At 47.9% G+C, this 14,927-nt stretch overlaps 1 protein-coding gene, 1 long non-coding RNA gene and 1 pseudogene across 2 annotated transcripts in view; 2 read left to right on the top strand and 1 right to left on the bottom strand.

The window, feature by feature from the left end:
- Positions 1–6: 6 nt before the first annotated feature.
- Positions 7–9,113, top strand: LOC116272081 (annotated as a pseudogene).
- Positions 3,396–5,920, bottom strand: LOC103880938. The gene is made up of 3 exons (XR_004180801.1): positions 5,792–5,920; positions 4,566–4,623; positions 3,396–4,108 (listed from the first exon to the last, which is right to left on the bottom strand). It is a non-coding gene; the product is annotated as an uncharacterized LOC103880938 (long non-coding RNA).
- LOC101013465 (melanoma-associated antigen 8) overlaps positions 5,988–14,927 on the top strand; it is a 45,019-nt gene continuing 36,079 nt past the window's right edge. Inside the window, exon 1 of the mRNA XM_031660910.1 lies at positions 5,988–6,070. The gene's annotated coding sequence lies outside the window, so the exon portion shown is untranslated. The remainder of the gene's footprint in view (positions 6,071–14,927) is intronic.

Below are 14,927 nucleotides of genomic sequence, written 5' to 3'. Positions count from 1 at the left end.
GCACCTTTTGTCAGTCTTGGGAATCCCATTCAGGGATGTCAGTGTAGCGCCCCTTCACTTCTGCCTCCCAGGCCTCAGAGAGGTGGGGGCCTCCCTCTGAGGGGTGTCCTCAGCTCAGCAGAGATAGCCACACCTGGTCAGCACAGGTTGGGTCCAGAGTCTGCCAGGAGTCAAGAGGAGGAAGGTTGGTGAGGACTGAAGGTAAGAAGGTACCTCCACACCTCGAAAAAGAAGGGAACTTGCAGAACCTGGCTTCCACTGTTCTCAGCCCCGGGTGGCCCCAGGCATAGGTACCATGTGGCATGCTCTCCTTTCTGCCACACGGCGGGAGGTGGGAGGTCTCAGGGAGGTGAACACCTTGGTATTAGTGGCACTTACAGTTCAACAGAGGAAGTCACATCTGGCCAGCAGAGGGAGGGGTCCCAGGATCAGCAGGACCCAAGGAGTGCCCCCTTCATGAGGACTGGAGGTACCCCTGGCCCAGAAGGAAGGGACCCCACAGATTATGGCTGCCACCTGTTTTTAGCTCTGGGGCAACCAGATCAGGAGTGTCCCTAATTGGCAATCTCACTTGTGCCACAGATAGGAAGTTGGGGAACCCTTGGGAGCATGGGGCGTTGGTGTAAAGGGGAGATGGCTGCTCATCTCAGGAGTTTGGGGGTTGAGGAAGGGCAGATGCCAGGAGGAGTAAAGATGAATAACCCACCAGAAGACATTGGAAGCCTCACCCCAGAACCAAAGGGGCCAGCTCCTGGAGTGAACCCTGGACACCCCACCCAAGGGTGATGGGATGTGGAGCCTCCTCACTTCTGGTTCTAGATCTCAGGGAGGCTCACCCTCAGGCCTTGCTTTCAGAGGGTGACTCAGGTCAACACAGGGACCCCAATCTGATCGACTGACACAGTGGTCCCAGGATCTGCCAGGTGTCCAGGTGAGGAACCTGAGGGAGGGTTGAGGGTACCCCAGGCAAGAACGCAAATGGGGGCCCCACAGAAATCTTCCCTGCCCCTGATGTCACTCCAGAGAGCATAGGCAGGGCTGTCAGCTGAGGACCCTCTCTCATCCTGGGATCTTCAGTGTCAGGGAGGAGGATGCCTTGGTCTTTAGTGGGCTGCACTCAGGTCAGTAGAGGGAGGGCCCCAGACTCTGCCAGGAGTCAACATGAGGACCAAGCAGGTTCCTCGCCCAGGACACATGGTGTCCAGTGAATTTGGATATCTCTTGCTGTCTCTCCCAGTGGACCTGGGCACGTGTGGCCCGATGTGGGTCCCCTCATACCCTTCTGTTCCATATCAGGGTTGTGAACTCTTTATCTGAGTTTCTCGAGCCAGCAAAAGGGCAGGATGAGGCCCCTCCAGGAGAAAGGTGAGTGAGCACAGAGGGGACCATGTAACCCAATGAGAGTAGGGACCTCACAGAGCGTGGCCAACTCTCCTGACAGCACTGGAAAGCTGGGGCTGTGCTTGCGGTCTGCACCCTGAGGGTCCCTCGATTCCTCTTTTAGGAGCTCCAGGAACCAGGCAGTTAGGCCTTGGTCTGAGGCATTGTCCTCAGGCCACAGAGCAGAGGAGTCACAGGCAGTGTTAGCAGTCAAGGCGAGGTTCTGATCTGAATGGACAACAAGGGCCCCACACTCCCCAGAACACAAGGGACTCCAGAGAGCCCAGCCTCACCCTCCCTACTGTCAGTCCTGCAGCCTCAGCCTCTGCTGGCCGGCTGTACCCTGAGGTGCCCTCTCACTTTCTCCTTCAGGTTCTCAGCAGACAGGCCGACCAGGAGATCAGAAGCCCCAGGAGGCCCAGAGGAGCACCGAAGGAGAAGATCTGTAAGTAGGCTTTGTTAGGGCCTCCAGGGTGTGGTTCGCAAATGAGGCCCCTCACAAGCTCCTTCTCTCCCCAGATCTGTGGATTCCTCCCCATCGCCCAGCTCCTGCCCACAGTCTAGCCTGCTGCCCTGACCAGAGTCATCATGTCTTCTGAGCAGAGGAGTCAGCACTGCAAGCCTGAGGAAGGCCTTGAGGCCCAAGGAGAGGGGGCTCTGGGCCTGGTGTGTGCGCAGGCTTCCGCCACTGAGGAGCACGAGGCTGCCTCCTCCTCTACTCTGGTTGAAGGCACCCTGGAGGAGGTGCCTGCTGCTGGGTCACCCAGTCCTCCCCTGAGTCTCAGGGCTCCTCGTCTTCCCTAACCATCAGCGACAATACTCTATGGAGCCAATCCAGTGAGGGCATCAGCAGCCGGGAAGAGGAGGGGCCAACCACCTCGCCAGACCTCACTCACCTGGAGTTATGGTCTTGACCATGATCTTAACAGAGGGCCACTGTGCCCCTGAGGAGACAATCTGGGAGGCGTTGAGTGTAATGGAGGTGTATCATGAGATGGAGCACAGTTTCTTTGGGGAGCTGAGGAAGCTGCTCACCCAAGATTGGGTGCAGGAAAACTACCTGCAATACCGCCAGGTGCCCAGCAGTGATCCCCCGTGCTACCTACCAGTTCCTGTGGGGTCCAAGGGCCCTCATTGAAACCAGCTATGTGAAAGTCCTGGAGTATGCAGCCAGGGTCAGTACTAGAGAGAGCATTTCCTACCCATCCCTGCATGAAGAGACTTTGGGAGAGGACAAAGAGGGAGTCTGAGCAGGAGTTGCAGCCAGGGCCAGTGGAGCAGGTTGGGGGAGGGCCTGGGCCAGTGCACGTTCCAAAGCGACATCCACCACCTTCCCTATCCTGTTACATGAGGCCCATTCTTCACTCTGTGTTTGAAGAGAGCAGTCACCGTTCTCAGCAGTGGGGAACAAGTTGGGTGTGAGGGAATACAAGGCGGACCATCTCTTGGTTCCTGTTCTCTTGGGCGATTTGGAGGTTTATCTTTGTTTCCTTTTGGAGTTGTTCAAATGTTCCTTTTAATGGATGTTGTAATGAACTTCAACATTCATTTCATGTATGACAGTAGGCAGACTTATTGTTTTTTATATAGTTAAAAGTAAGTGCATTGTTTTTTATTTATGTAGGGAAATCTATGTTATTTATTTGAATTGGGACAACATAACATAGCAGAGGATTAAGTATCTTTTTTAATGTGAAAGAACAAAGTGGTAAAATGGGTGAGATGAAGAAATAAATTAAATTGGCCGGGCACAGTGGCTCACGCCTGTAATCCCAGCACTTTGGCAGGGTGAGGCAGGTGGATCACGAGGTCAGGAGATGGAGACCATCCTGGCTAACACAGTGAAACCCCTAAAATACAAAAATACAAAAAATACAAAAATACTAAAAGTACTGAAAATACAAAAAAATTTAAAAAGTTAGCCAGGTGTGGTGGTGGGCTCTTGTAGTCCCAGCTATTCGGGAGGCTGAAGCAGGACAATGGTGTGAACCCAGGAGGCGGAGCTTGCAGTGAGCCAGGATTGCACCGCTGTACTACAGCCTGAGTGACAGAGTGAGACTCCATCTCAGCTTATTTGTAATTTACAATCAAGACTTTTTCCAAGTGGTGAATGGATATAACCTACAGTACATCCAGAAACTGAAAATGTATTTAAAGCTCAATCCACCCTCTGTTGTTCTAGGGCTGGCAGTTTTGGGGGTCAGTTCCACCAAGTGGTCAGGGAAAACAAATTGCCATCTTAACTCTTCCAAATAATCCCAAACCGTGGCAATTGTTCTACTCATTTTCCAGGGCTCCGTCTCCTGCACTGAAAAAGCAGATAAAGACATCCAGCCTTTATAAAAAGAACATGTGAGCCACGTGTTCACTCATATTGCAGCAAATGTCCTAAATGGATAATTGTATATTCAACACAACAGTGGACTAAACGAACAAGCAGCTCATATGCAAGGAACAAAAATATTATTTAACAATAGAAAACTTCCATTTTAATTTTCTACATACACGATAGAGTAGAAAAAGCAGTCAGGTCAATGGATACAGAAAAAGCCTCTGAAATAAATTTTATGCGATTTCAAATGAAAAACTTTTAGCAAACCTAAGATTCAAAGGCACATTAACTTTCTAAAATTGGCGGGAAACATACTGGAATGTGAAATGTTAGAACCATTCCCGTCCTGGTCTGGGGCAAGTCACTGATACATGCTTTCATTGCTACCGTTCATAGCTGCAATGGATATCAAAAGGAGAAAGTGTCAGAGCTATGGATATCAAGATGAAAAAGAGGTATGAAGATTGAAAAGAAATAGATTGTATTTTTCACAATATGACCATTAAGAAAATTCGAAGGAAGAGACGCATGGAATGTTCAAATGAATAAGAGACTCCAGAAGACAGTATGCAAAGACCACTACAGCGAATACAAGAGACTTGCCACACATAAGCAACTTAGAACATTAAATTAAAAATACACCATCCCCGACAGCATTTAAACCCGAAATATAAAGAAGAAGAAGCCTAACCAAAATATGCAAGACATTTACAGAACAACTGTACAAGTTTGCTGACAGATTCAGAGAAAAAATTCCCAAATAAATGGAGTAGTATATGATGTTCACTGATGAGGAACAGAATATGGCAAAGGTGTAAATCTCACTTAAATTAAATAAAGAGTGAATGCCTACCTGTAGCTGCCAAAGTGACAATCAAGCCCAGGCTGCTGTGCTCTACTCCCAAAATCAACTGTGGAAAAATATAGAAGGGAAAAAGAAAAATAAGACAACAATATCAGCAACAAAGTCTAAACAACGAAACAGAGAAAAACCCTGGGGAAGATTGAAGACTGTGTTGAACTGGTACTTGTGTTCTGGGCAGGTGGAGAGGCAGGGAAGTTGAGGAGGTCTGCAACCACTGCAGAAGACAGGGTGTGTTGCAGGAAAAGTTTTAAATGACCACCTCACATCAATGTACAATCTGAGTCTGCACCTCAAAACACGAGGCCAGTAGCCACGAGGTAATATCAGGACACCAGCAAAATTGGATTGATTGAGAGACTATGGCTCCAGAGTTCTGCTAATAACAACTAGAAACAAAGAGAAGGTTAGGACTGACTTTCCAAAATATTATTACTTTAATTAAATATATAGAATGAACTAGAAATAGAATAGTATGAGTGAATCACACATAGTATTAGTAGATATTGTTTAATAAAATAAGTACATATAGTCCACACACATATAGGTATGAATATATGTAAAGATACATACATATAAATACATATAGCTATATAATATAAACATATATACATACACGTATGTGCTTATGCATGTAAACACAAATATGATCTACATATACCATATATAATGCACATACACAATTGGCATAGATGCAAAATTTCTTCCTTACTATACGAATGAGGGTTAAAATACGAAAATCACTGAAGTGGACTAGGAATGGTTAGATAACTTCAAAGCTCAGGACCTAGGCAAATTTCTTGCAGCTACTCAGCCTCTTCAGTGTAACAATAAGTCATTTAGTACACAAAGGTTTGAAAGGTCGACCTCTGGCTGGGGAAGAGCCTCCGTGGGAAGGTGTGTGTCTTCTCCCAGAGGTCACTACAATCGTGAGTGCTGCAACCCCGCAGGGAGCGTCTAGCCTGGGACCCGCAGCCATTCTCTGTAAGGGGTGCAGTTGTGCAAATGCTCAGAGGTGACAGAAATACAGTATTTCCTAAAAGCAGGATTCGGGAAGAGGACCCTCCTGAGTGAAGACTGAGGGTTCACCCACACCCCATAGGGGGGCCACAGAATTCAGCTCAGCCCCTCATGTCAGCCCTGAAAGACCCCAGCAGCCTTGTCCCCCCACCACACCCTTCCCCCCACTGCCACCTCAGGAGACTCGGGGTCAGAACCTGGGTCTGAGGGGTGCAGACCCCATCAGCAGAGGGCGGGGCTCCAGGCTGTCCCAGATCTCCAGGTGAGAACCTTGAGGAATGACTGAGCCGCCCCTCCCTGCCCCGCACTAGAATCCGGCTCCACCCTTGCCGTCAGCCCAGGTGAGCCCCGGGTGACCGCTTGTGACGCCGCTGACGACGCGGCCGCATGGATCAGAGAGAAGCGAGGCCCTGCTTCTGAAGGGTTCGCTTGCGATCGGCTGAGGGAAGCGGGCCCAGACTCTGTGAGGAGGCGAGGTGAGACGCTGAGGGGGGACTGAGGAGGCCCCCGCCCCAGACAGAGGACCCTCAGTAATCCAGCGCCGCCCCTGCTGCCGGCCCTGGACCACTCGGGGGCGGACTTCTCAGGCTGGGTCACCCCTCACCACCTCTGGCTCAAGCCCCAGGGGACTCTGGAGTCAGAGCTTGGTGTGACCAGGGCAGGGCTGGTTAGGAGAGGGCAGGGCCCAGGTTCTACCAGACATCAAGATCAGGACCCTGAGGGAGGGCTGAGGCCCCACAGAACACATCTCTGCCTCTGCTGTCAGCCCTGGGAAGCCCTGGGCACAGTGGCTGGGCATGGCGGCCGGACATGGCGGCCGGGCACACTGATTCTGATGTCCTCATAGGGGACTGATGCAGGGAAGGGGCTTGGTATCATGAGCACGGCTTCAGAGGAGCAGAGGGACGGCCCAGGCCGTACTGAGAGATGAGGGAGACCTGAGAGGACCAGGAACCCCAGGACAGGGGACTCACCTTACCCCTGTCTGAGACTGAGGCGCCTCCACATTTGGCCTCAGGAAACCTGCCCCTGCTCTCAGGCTGGGGCACCTCGGATAAGACTGTGGGGAAGGGATGTGCTCCCGACTCCCCAGTCGGGGGCCTCAGGGAGCTGCAAGACACATCGGTGGTTCAGCAGGAAGGAAAGGACCATGCCTTGTCATGGAGTAAATATGAATACCTGGATGACATCCAGACAGAGAAAGCCCCCATGAAACCTACTTCTGTCAGCCTTGGAAATCCTATGCAGGGGTGTCCGTGTAGTGCTCCCCTTACTTCTGCCTCCGGGGTCTCGGGGAGGTGGCAACCTGGGTCTGAAGGGCGTCCTCAGCTCAGCAGAGGGAGCCACACCTGGTCAGCACAGGGAGGAATCCAGGGTCTGCCTGGAGTCAAAGGGAGAAAGGTTGGTGAAGACTGAAGGTAAGAAGGTACCTACACAGCCCAAAGAAAAAGGGAACTTGTGGAGCCTGACTTCGGTTCTCAGTCCTAGGAGGCCTCAGGCATGGGTAACATGTGGCACGCTCTCATTTCTGCCACATGGCTGGGGATGGGCAGTCTCAGGAGGGTGAGAACCATGGTCCCAGTGTCACTCACAGGTTAGCACAGGGAGCCACACCTGTTCAACAGAGGGACGGGATCACAACATCTGCAGGAGCCAACGTGTGTACCCTTTGTGATGACTGGGGGTACTCCTGGCCTAGAAAGAAGGGACCCCACAAAGTCTAGCTAACGTTGGTTATTATCTGTGGGGAAACCCGATCAAGGGTGGTCCTAAGTGGCAATCTCACCTGTACTATGGGCAGGAAGTTGGGGAAACTCAGGAAGATGAGGACCAACCAGGATCCTCACGTTTGGACACATGGGCCCCAATGTATTTTGTGTAGCTATTGCTGTTTTCTCACCCTAGGGCAGGACACATGGACCCCAATGTACTTTCTGTAGCTATTGCTTTTTCCCCAGGAGGCCTTGGGCACATGGGGCCAGATGTGGGTCCCTTTACGGCCTTCTCTTCCATATCAGGGATGTGAACCCTTGATCTGAAAGTTTCTCAGGCAGGAAAAGGGCCAGATCCGGGCCCTGCCAGGAGAAAGATGAGGGCCCTGAGTGAGCACAGAAAGGACCATCCACACAAAACAGTGGGGAGTTCACAGAGTCAGGCTCAACCTCCTGACAGCACTGGGGTACTGGGGCTGTGCTTGTAGTCCGCAGCCTGAGTTCCCCGAATATCTCTAGGAGCCCAGAAACCAGGCCAGAGGCCTTGGTCCGAGGCAGCATCTTAGCCTACAGAGCATAAGAGGTCCAGGCAGTACCCAGCAGTCAAGCTGAGGTGGTGTTTCCATGTATACTAGAGGCCCTCTAGCATCAGTGTAAAACAACAGGAACCCCAGTTCCTGGCCTCCCTACTCAGCCCTTCTGTCAGTCCTGGAGCCATTATAGCCTCGCCCAGAGGCTGCACCCTGAGATGCCCCTCCCACCTCTTCAGGTTCAAGAGGGGAACAGGCCAGCCGAGGTCGGGAGGCCCCAGAGGAGTACCTGAAGGAGACCTGGGCAGGCCTTTGTTAGGGGCATCTGGGGGTGTGGTACCCAGCTGGAGGCCTCTCACACTTCCTCTCTCCCCAGGCCTGTAGGTCTCACTGCTCAGCTCCTGCCCACACTCGCCTGCTGCCCTGACCTGAGTCATCATGCTTCTTCGGGCAGAAGCGCCAGTCCTGCAAGGCTGAGGCCAGGGCCCAAGGAGATGCACTGGGCCATGGATGTGCAGATTCCTACAACTGAGGAGAGCAGAAGGCTGCATCCCTCCTCCTCCTGATCGCTGAACCCTGGAGGAGGTGCCTGATTTGGGTCACTGAGTCCCGCCTCCAGAGTCCCCGGGTGCCTCCCTCTTCCTGACCGGGCCACCACGACACTCTAGGGAGCCAACCAATGAGGTTTCCAGCAGCAGTCGAAGAGGAGGGGCCAAGCACCTCCCCAGACCCAGCCTACCTGGAGTCCCTTTTCCGGGAAGCACTTGATGAGAAAGTGGCTGAGTTAGTTCACTTCCTGCCCGCAAATATCAAATTAAGGAGCCGGTCACAAAGGCAGAAATGCTGAGAGTGTCATCAAAAAATTACAAGAAACTACTCTCTGAGATCTTCAGCAAAGCCTCTGGAATGCATGCAGGTGATCTTTGGCATTGACGGAAGGAAGTGGACTCACTGCCACTGCTACGCCCTTGTCACCTGCCTGGGCCTCCTATGATTTGATATCTGCTGGGTGATGATCAGAGCACGCTCCCAAGACCGGCCTCCTGATAATCGCTCTGGGCATGATCTTAATGAAGGCAGCTGTGCTCCTGAGGAGGCATCTGGGAAGCGTTGAGGGGATGGGGCTGTATGATGGGAGGGGAGTACAGCGCCTGGGAGCTCCAGGTGCTGCTCACCCAAGATTGGGTGCAGAAAACTATCTGGAGTGCACTGCCAGGTGCCCGGGCAGTGATCCTGTGTGCTACGAGTTCCTGTGGGGTCCATGGGCCCCTCGCTGAAACCAGCTATGTGGAAAGTCCTGAGCATGTGGCCAGGGTTAATGCAAGAGTTCGCATTTCCTACCCATCCCAATCAAACAGTAGCTAACTCTTGCCTTCCTTGTACCTCTTACTGTACACTGTATAGTTAAAAAATGCATATGTGTACCTGAATTTGCTTGGCTTGAGAATGTGATATAATTAAATATGAATAAAGAAGTCCCCTTGGTCACTGGCTCATGTTTTCCTGAAACATTCATTGAGTTTCTGCTATTTGGAAGACCCTGGGTTAGTATTGGAGATGCTAAAGTAAGCCAGGCCCAGCCCTAACCTTATGGTGGTTGAGTCTAGGATCTGCATTCATATAACTAAGTTGGGCAAGTGTCCCCTAAGATGTAAAGGAAATATAAGAGAGGGGTGAGGGTGTGAGGCAACAGGTGAGAGTGGTGGAGTGTACATGCCCTGAGCCAAGGCCTTTTGGGCTTTGGGAAACTACAGTGCCTTTTGGGTGAGCTGATTCTAGTGAAATGGGTGGGGGCAGAGCCAGATTCTCAGAGGACAAGAGAAAAGCTTGGAAAGGAAAATTGCTCAGCAGTTCCTTTTGGATGGTGGAGGAAACAGAGAGTCATCTCTTCCTGGGGCAGGAATGGGAGGTGTCCTACACGCTTGTCTCAGTGTGATTCAACACAGCACACGAGGTTGGTGATGGATATCCATCCTATGCAAGGGTTTCCTGAGAGATAAGCATGAATCTGCTGGGATGTGAGGCCCAGATGCCACTGGCCAGGTGCTTTTCTTTCTGGTTGTGATAGCCTGAGCTGACTCTATTAAAGGGACATTCTAACCAGCTTATCTGAAGTGCAATTTGGCCAATTATAACAAGGGAAAGATTTTGGGTCATGATATAATCAATGAAAAATGTGGTTTGGATGTAAAAGAAGCTGAGAAGGAAGGACTTTATTCTAAGAGCTTTGAGTTGTATCCCAGTTGGGGGAGAGTTTCGCACACTGAAATTTTGAAGTATACCCTGTGAGAGGGTAAACTAAGTGAAATGCATTAGCAAAACTTCCTTTTTTTTGGCTGAGTAATTGTTCCATGTCCTATTAGGTTGCATATTTTCTGAGAAGTCCTGGAGAACCACAACAACAATAACAAAATCCCAGAATACTAGGATCTGGGGTCAAATAATAGAAATAAAAGCCATCTGCCATTCCGTAAACTTCTTATTTGTGTCAGGACTGGAGCCAGGTGCATCACTTACATTATATACACTCCAACAGTCCTATTGGTCAAGCTTCATGGACGAAGAATCTGAGGCTCACAGGGCTTGAGAGTGTCCCAGGATCACAAGGGTAGTAAGTAACAGGACTGGAACCAGATATCTAGTCTGATTCCCCTGGAGCCCATGCTGTTCCCACTCCTCCCGGCCTGAGGCCCACTTCCTGAGCAGTAGTTCATTTCTCACCACTTTGTCATGTCTCTCAGGTGACAAAAGGAAGGACTCTGGGGACAAAGTACTAAAAGCAGGTCAAAAGAAGGTGACAATGAGAATCAAACAGAATGTGGGTGGCATGTGTTGGGGCCCCTGGGAGTTGTTGGGTGCTTTCTGTTGAGGACCTACTGTGAAAGATGTTATGGGAGAGCCTACAAGGGCTCATCCACATCTTGGTTCCTCTGTCAAAGGCACAAGGGACAAGTACTCTCCCAGCCTGGGCACAACAGTTTCAGTTTTGCTGGAATAGACAGTGAGAGGCTTGAATGTTAAACTAAATTTTGTTTATGGAATTCCAGTACTGTAACATGTTTCAAATGCACTGTTTAAATCAAATGGCAAAAAATACATAATGCTGAGAAGTTTGTAAACTCCTTGAATAAAAAGACATCTTTTATATTATTTCTTTATATTTCCCAAAGTGCCTATCAGAGCATTAAACACATAGCAAACACTTGATGATAACACATGTTTGGATTACTAAAGGCACAAGCGAATGTAATACCCAATTTTTCCATCAGTTTAATAGCTCATAAGCCACATGCTTTAAAGCACACTTTTGGCTGAGGTGTAGATCTTCCTTCTATAGGAATATTTCATCCAGACAATAGGAGAGGGTAAACTGAAGATCTCTTTCTCTTTCAAGGCATCTTCCTTTCTATTCCACTTGTTCTGCTCACATGGCCATAGAGGGAGTGGTACTGGAAGACAGAAAAACATGCCTCTTATCGGTTGATTTCTTAGCTTGTTTTCCAATTATTATCACTATGTAACAAATTGTGGAAAAAATTAAGCGACTTACATAAACCATTCTATTTTGCTTGCGATTTTTATGGGCCAGAAATTTGACAAGGGTTTGGCTAAGCAATTATCATGTGGGATTGATTCTGCAGTTGAGGTGGATGTCAACCTGAACCTGTGGTCATCCCAAGGCTTGATTGAGATAGATGTCTAAGATAGCTTATTCACATTGCTAGCAGCTGGTGCTGGCTATCAGCTAGAATCTCAGCTAGGGCTTTTGACTACAGGTTTGGGAGATGACTGAATTATGGGGACAGACCTTTCCTGTGCTGTTTTGGTGATAGTGAATGGGTCTCACGAGATCCAAGGGTTTTAAAAATGGGAGTTGCCCTACACAGGCTATTTTTTTTTTTTTTTTTTTTTTTTTTGCCTGCTGCCATCCATGTAAGATGTGATTTGCTCTTTCTTGTTTTCTGCCATGATTATAAGGCCTCCCCAGCCACGTGGAACTGTGAGTCCAATTAAACCTCTTTCTTTTGTAAACTGCCCAGTCTCGGGTATGTCTTTATCAGCAGCATGAAAACGGACTAATACACTTCATAAAAGATCTTTTTGGATATATGATGTGCAATTATTTGACATATCCTTCATTTGAATTTTTATGCGTTGATCAGTGTCTTTCTCAGAGCAAAATTTTAATTTTGAGGAAGCCCAATTTATCATTTTTTCCTTCAGGAATCATGTGATTAGTGTCATATTTATGACCTCTTTGCCTAACTTTAGGCCATTAATATTTCCCTCTGTGTTTTCTTTAAAAATTTATGGCATTTCATGTAATATTTAGGTCTATGATCCACTGTGAGTTAATTTTTGTATAACCTGTGAAGTTTTGGTAAAGAGTTTTTTTTTAAAACTCACAGATGTTCAATTGTTCTCATACCACTGATTGAAAAGACTAATATTTTTCAAATAAATTTTCTTTACTCCTTTCTAAAAACTCCATTGACTACATTTGTCTGGGTCTGTTTATGGATTCTCCATTTTATACCATTACTCTTATCTGTATCCCTTAGCCAATTCCATAGAAACCTGATTACTGTAGCCTTATATTAAATCTTAAAATTGGGTAGTAGGATTTCCCCCGATCATGCTGTTTTTAAAATTGTTTTAACTATTCCAGTTTATTTGCTTTTCCATATATTTTTGAATCAGCTAGTGTATAAGTACACAAAACTCATGCTGGTATTTGACAGGACTTATATTTGATCTATAGATCACTTTGATATAAAGCATACATCTTCACTGAATCTTCCAGTCTGTGACCATGATATGTCCATTTATTTATTTGCCCCTCCTTGAAATTTTTCATCAGGATTTTGGAGCTTGAACCATCCCAATATGTACGTGTTTTGTTAGACATGTGTATATATATACACACACACACACACACACACATTATTTCTTAATTTTATTAAAACTGCTAGTTTTTCAATGTGTTTTTCAATATTTTTAAATTCTTATTTTCAGTTGGGTTTGTAAGAAGCTTGACATCAGGCCGGGCGCGGTGGCTCAAGCCTGTAATCCCAGCACTTTGGGAGGCCGAGACGGGCGGATCACGAGGTCAGGAGATCGAGACCATCCTGGCTAACACGGTGAAACCCCGTCTCTACTAAAAATACAAAAAAAACTAGCCGGGCGAGGTGACGGGCGCCTGTAGTCCCAGCTACTCGGGAGGCTGAGGCAGGAGAATGGTGGGAACCCGGGAGGCGGAGCTTGCAGTGAACTGAGATCCGGCCACTGCACTCCAGCCTGGGTGACAGAGCCAGACTCCGTCTCAAAAAAAAAAAAAAAAAAAAAAAAAGAAGCTTGACATCTCTCTGCCATTGTCACGAACAAGAAAAAAGCTGAACAAATTAAAAACCAACAACTTTACTTAGATCACTCAGCGAATTTAGGCCATAGGGCAAACTGCTGACCCGAAATTGAAGACACTGGCAGATACAGACAACCACAATCTCAGAGAGCAGAAGCCCAGGAGCAGAATACCCAGGAACAAGTACCAGGGTAGGAAACCCTCACCTGTACAAGACGAGTGGTTAGAGGCTCAGAATGGACAAGTTTGAGAGCTAAAAACTCCTGGGGGCACCGTGTTAAGGGGGATACCACACTTTCTGGAGTTTTACCTCCAGTAGCCCTACCAGGTTCTCCCAGTGAAGACCAGAGACAAATCCATTCCTGCTTCCTGCACGGGGAGTGGAAAGGAGTCATTAGAAAATATGCCCGGAGTATTCTGTTCTTCTAAACAAGGGCTACTCTCAGAATAATCTATTTTTCCAGAGTCTAACATGCTATATTTTTTTCCAGATTCTATATTTTTTTTCCAGATTCTAATTGACCTTAGGGAAAGGAAATATCCAATTACAACACCCTCCTGCCTTCCTGGCTCTCCAAGGGGAAAACAAAGCAAGAATAAACCAAACTGGGAATCACCAGTGAAAGCTACATCCCAGGGCACACTGAATCAAAGTCTGACACCTAGTCATAAGAGGATAGAATGTTTTTCCTCTGTTACAGGAAGTGTGGGAATCCTTGGTTCTTTTCTAAGAACGAACTCAGCCAAGTTCTGGGGGAAGGCATTCAATCTTTCACTATAAAGTTTGATATTTGCTCTAGGTTTTTGGAAGAAAGAACTCAGCCAAGAGACACATAGCAAGGGTTAAGTAGCAGAGTTTATTGAAGGAAGATAAAGTACATTCCTAGAGAAGAGTAGAAAACAGCTCTGAGCTGGTCCAGCTGGAAAAATAGTAGTAGCCAGAGCTTATTTAAAGAGACAGTACACTCTGGAAGACAAGAGAGTGTGTGATTGGAGAGAATGAGCCAACAGCAGCTACTGCTGGAGGACTCTGTCTTTATGAGAATCTTACATGATTTTTCATGAAGGGGCATGTAGGGGTGTTACTTGCAAACATGTTTTGGGAGGTCTTTTTAGGCATGCATGCTCTGTGGTTATACATGCTGCTACAAATGTTGCATATCTCATTAGCATTTAAGATCTCCAACCAAGGGTGGTTTTTTTACTATTAAAATCCTAGATGAGCAAAAGGCTCCTCTAGGGTGAGTTTTTGGAGGAGTGTGCATGCTCGTCAGTGGGGAAAATCCCTACCATGATTATTTCTGGCTAGGGCCTTAGAAGTCCCCTTTAGGGTTGGAAGAACCTCACCACAAGGCCAGAAGTAGCCAGTGCAGCCATTGTCTTTTTTGCCAATTGTCAGTGGGCAGTGCTGACTATTAATGGGCATCATCTCTGGGACTTCTTTTCCCCAGGGCTTCCTTGCCTGCTCATTTCTGACTATCTGCCTACTCTAACACCTCCATCCATAGATCACCATCACATCAACCATGAAATGAAACTGAAAGAACAAAACATACTAGACCTTATTGAACAGGCTCCCAAGGAAAACCAAACAAAACAAAGGTGGAAAGATGAAGGACACCATAGAGAGGTTTAGTCTCTGACACCCACAGCTACAGCAAACAGCAAACACAGCCAGAGGAACATAAACCACACACTGAAGGCCTATTTAACTCCATTCTTTTTATCT

This window comes from Papio anubis, chromosome X (genome assembly GCF_008728515.1).
Source record: "Papio anubis isolate 15944 chromosome X, Panubis1.0, whole genome shotgun sequence".
In the NCBI taxonomy this organism is placed as follows: Eukaryota; Metazoa; Chordata; class Mammalia; order Primates; family Cercopithecidae; genus Papio; species Papio anubis.
Note: the sequence above shows the minus strand (reverse complement) of the source record. Positions and strands in the feature narration are given on the sequence as shown.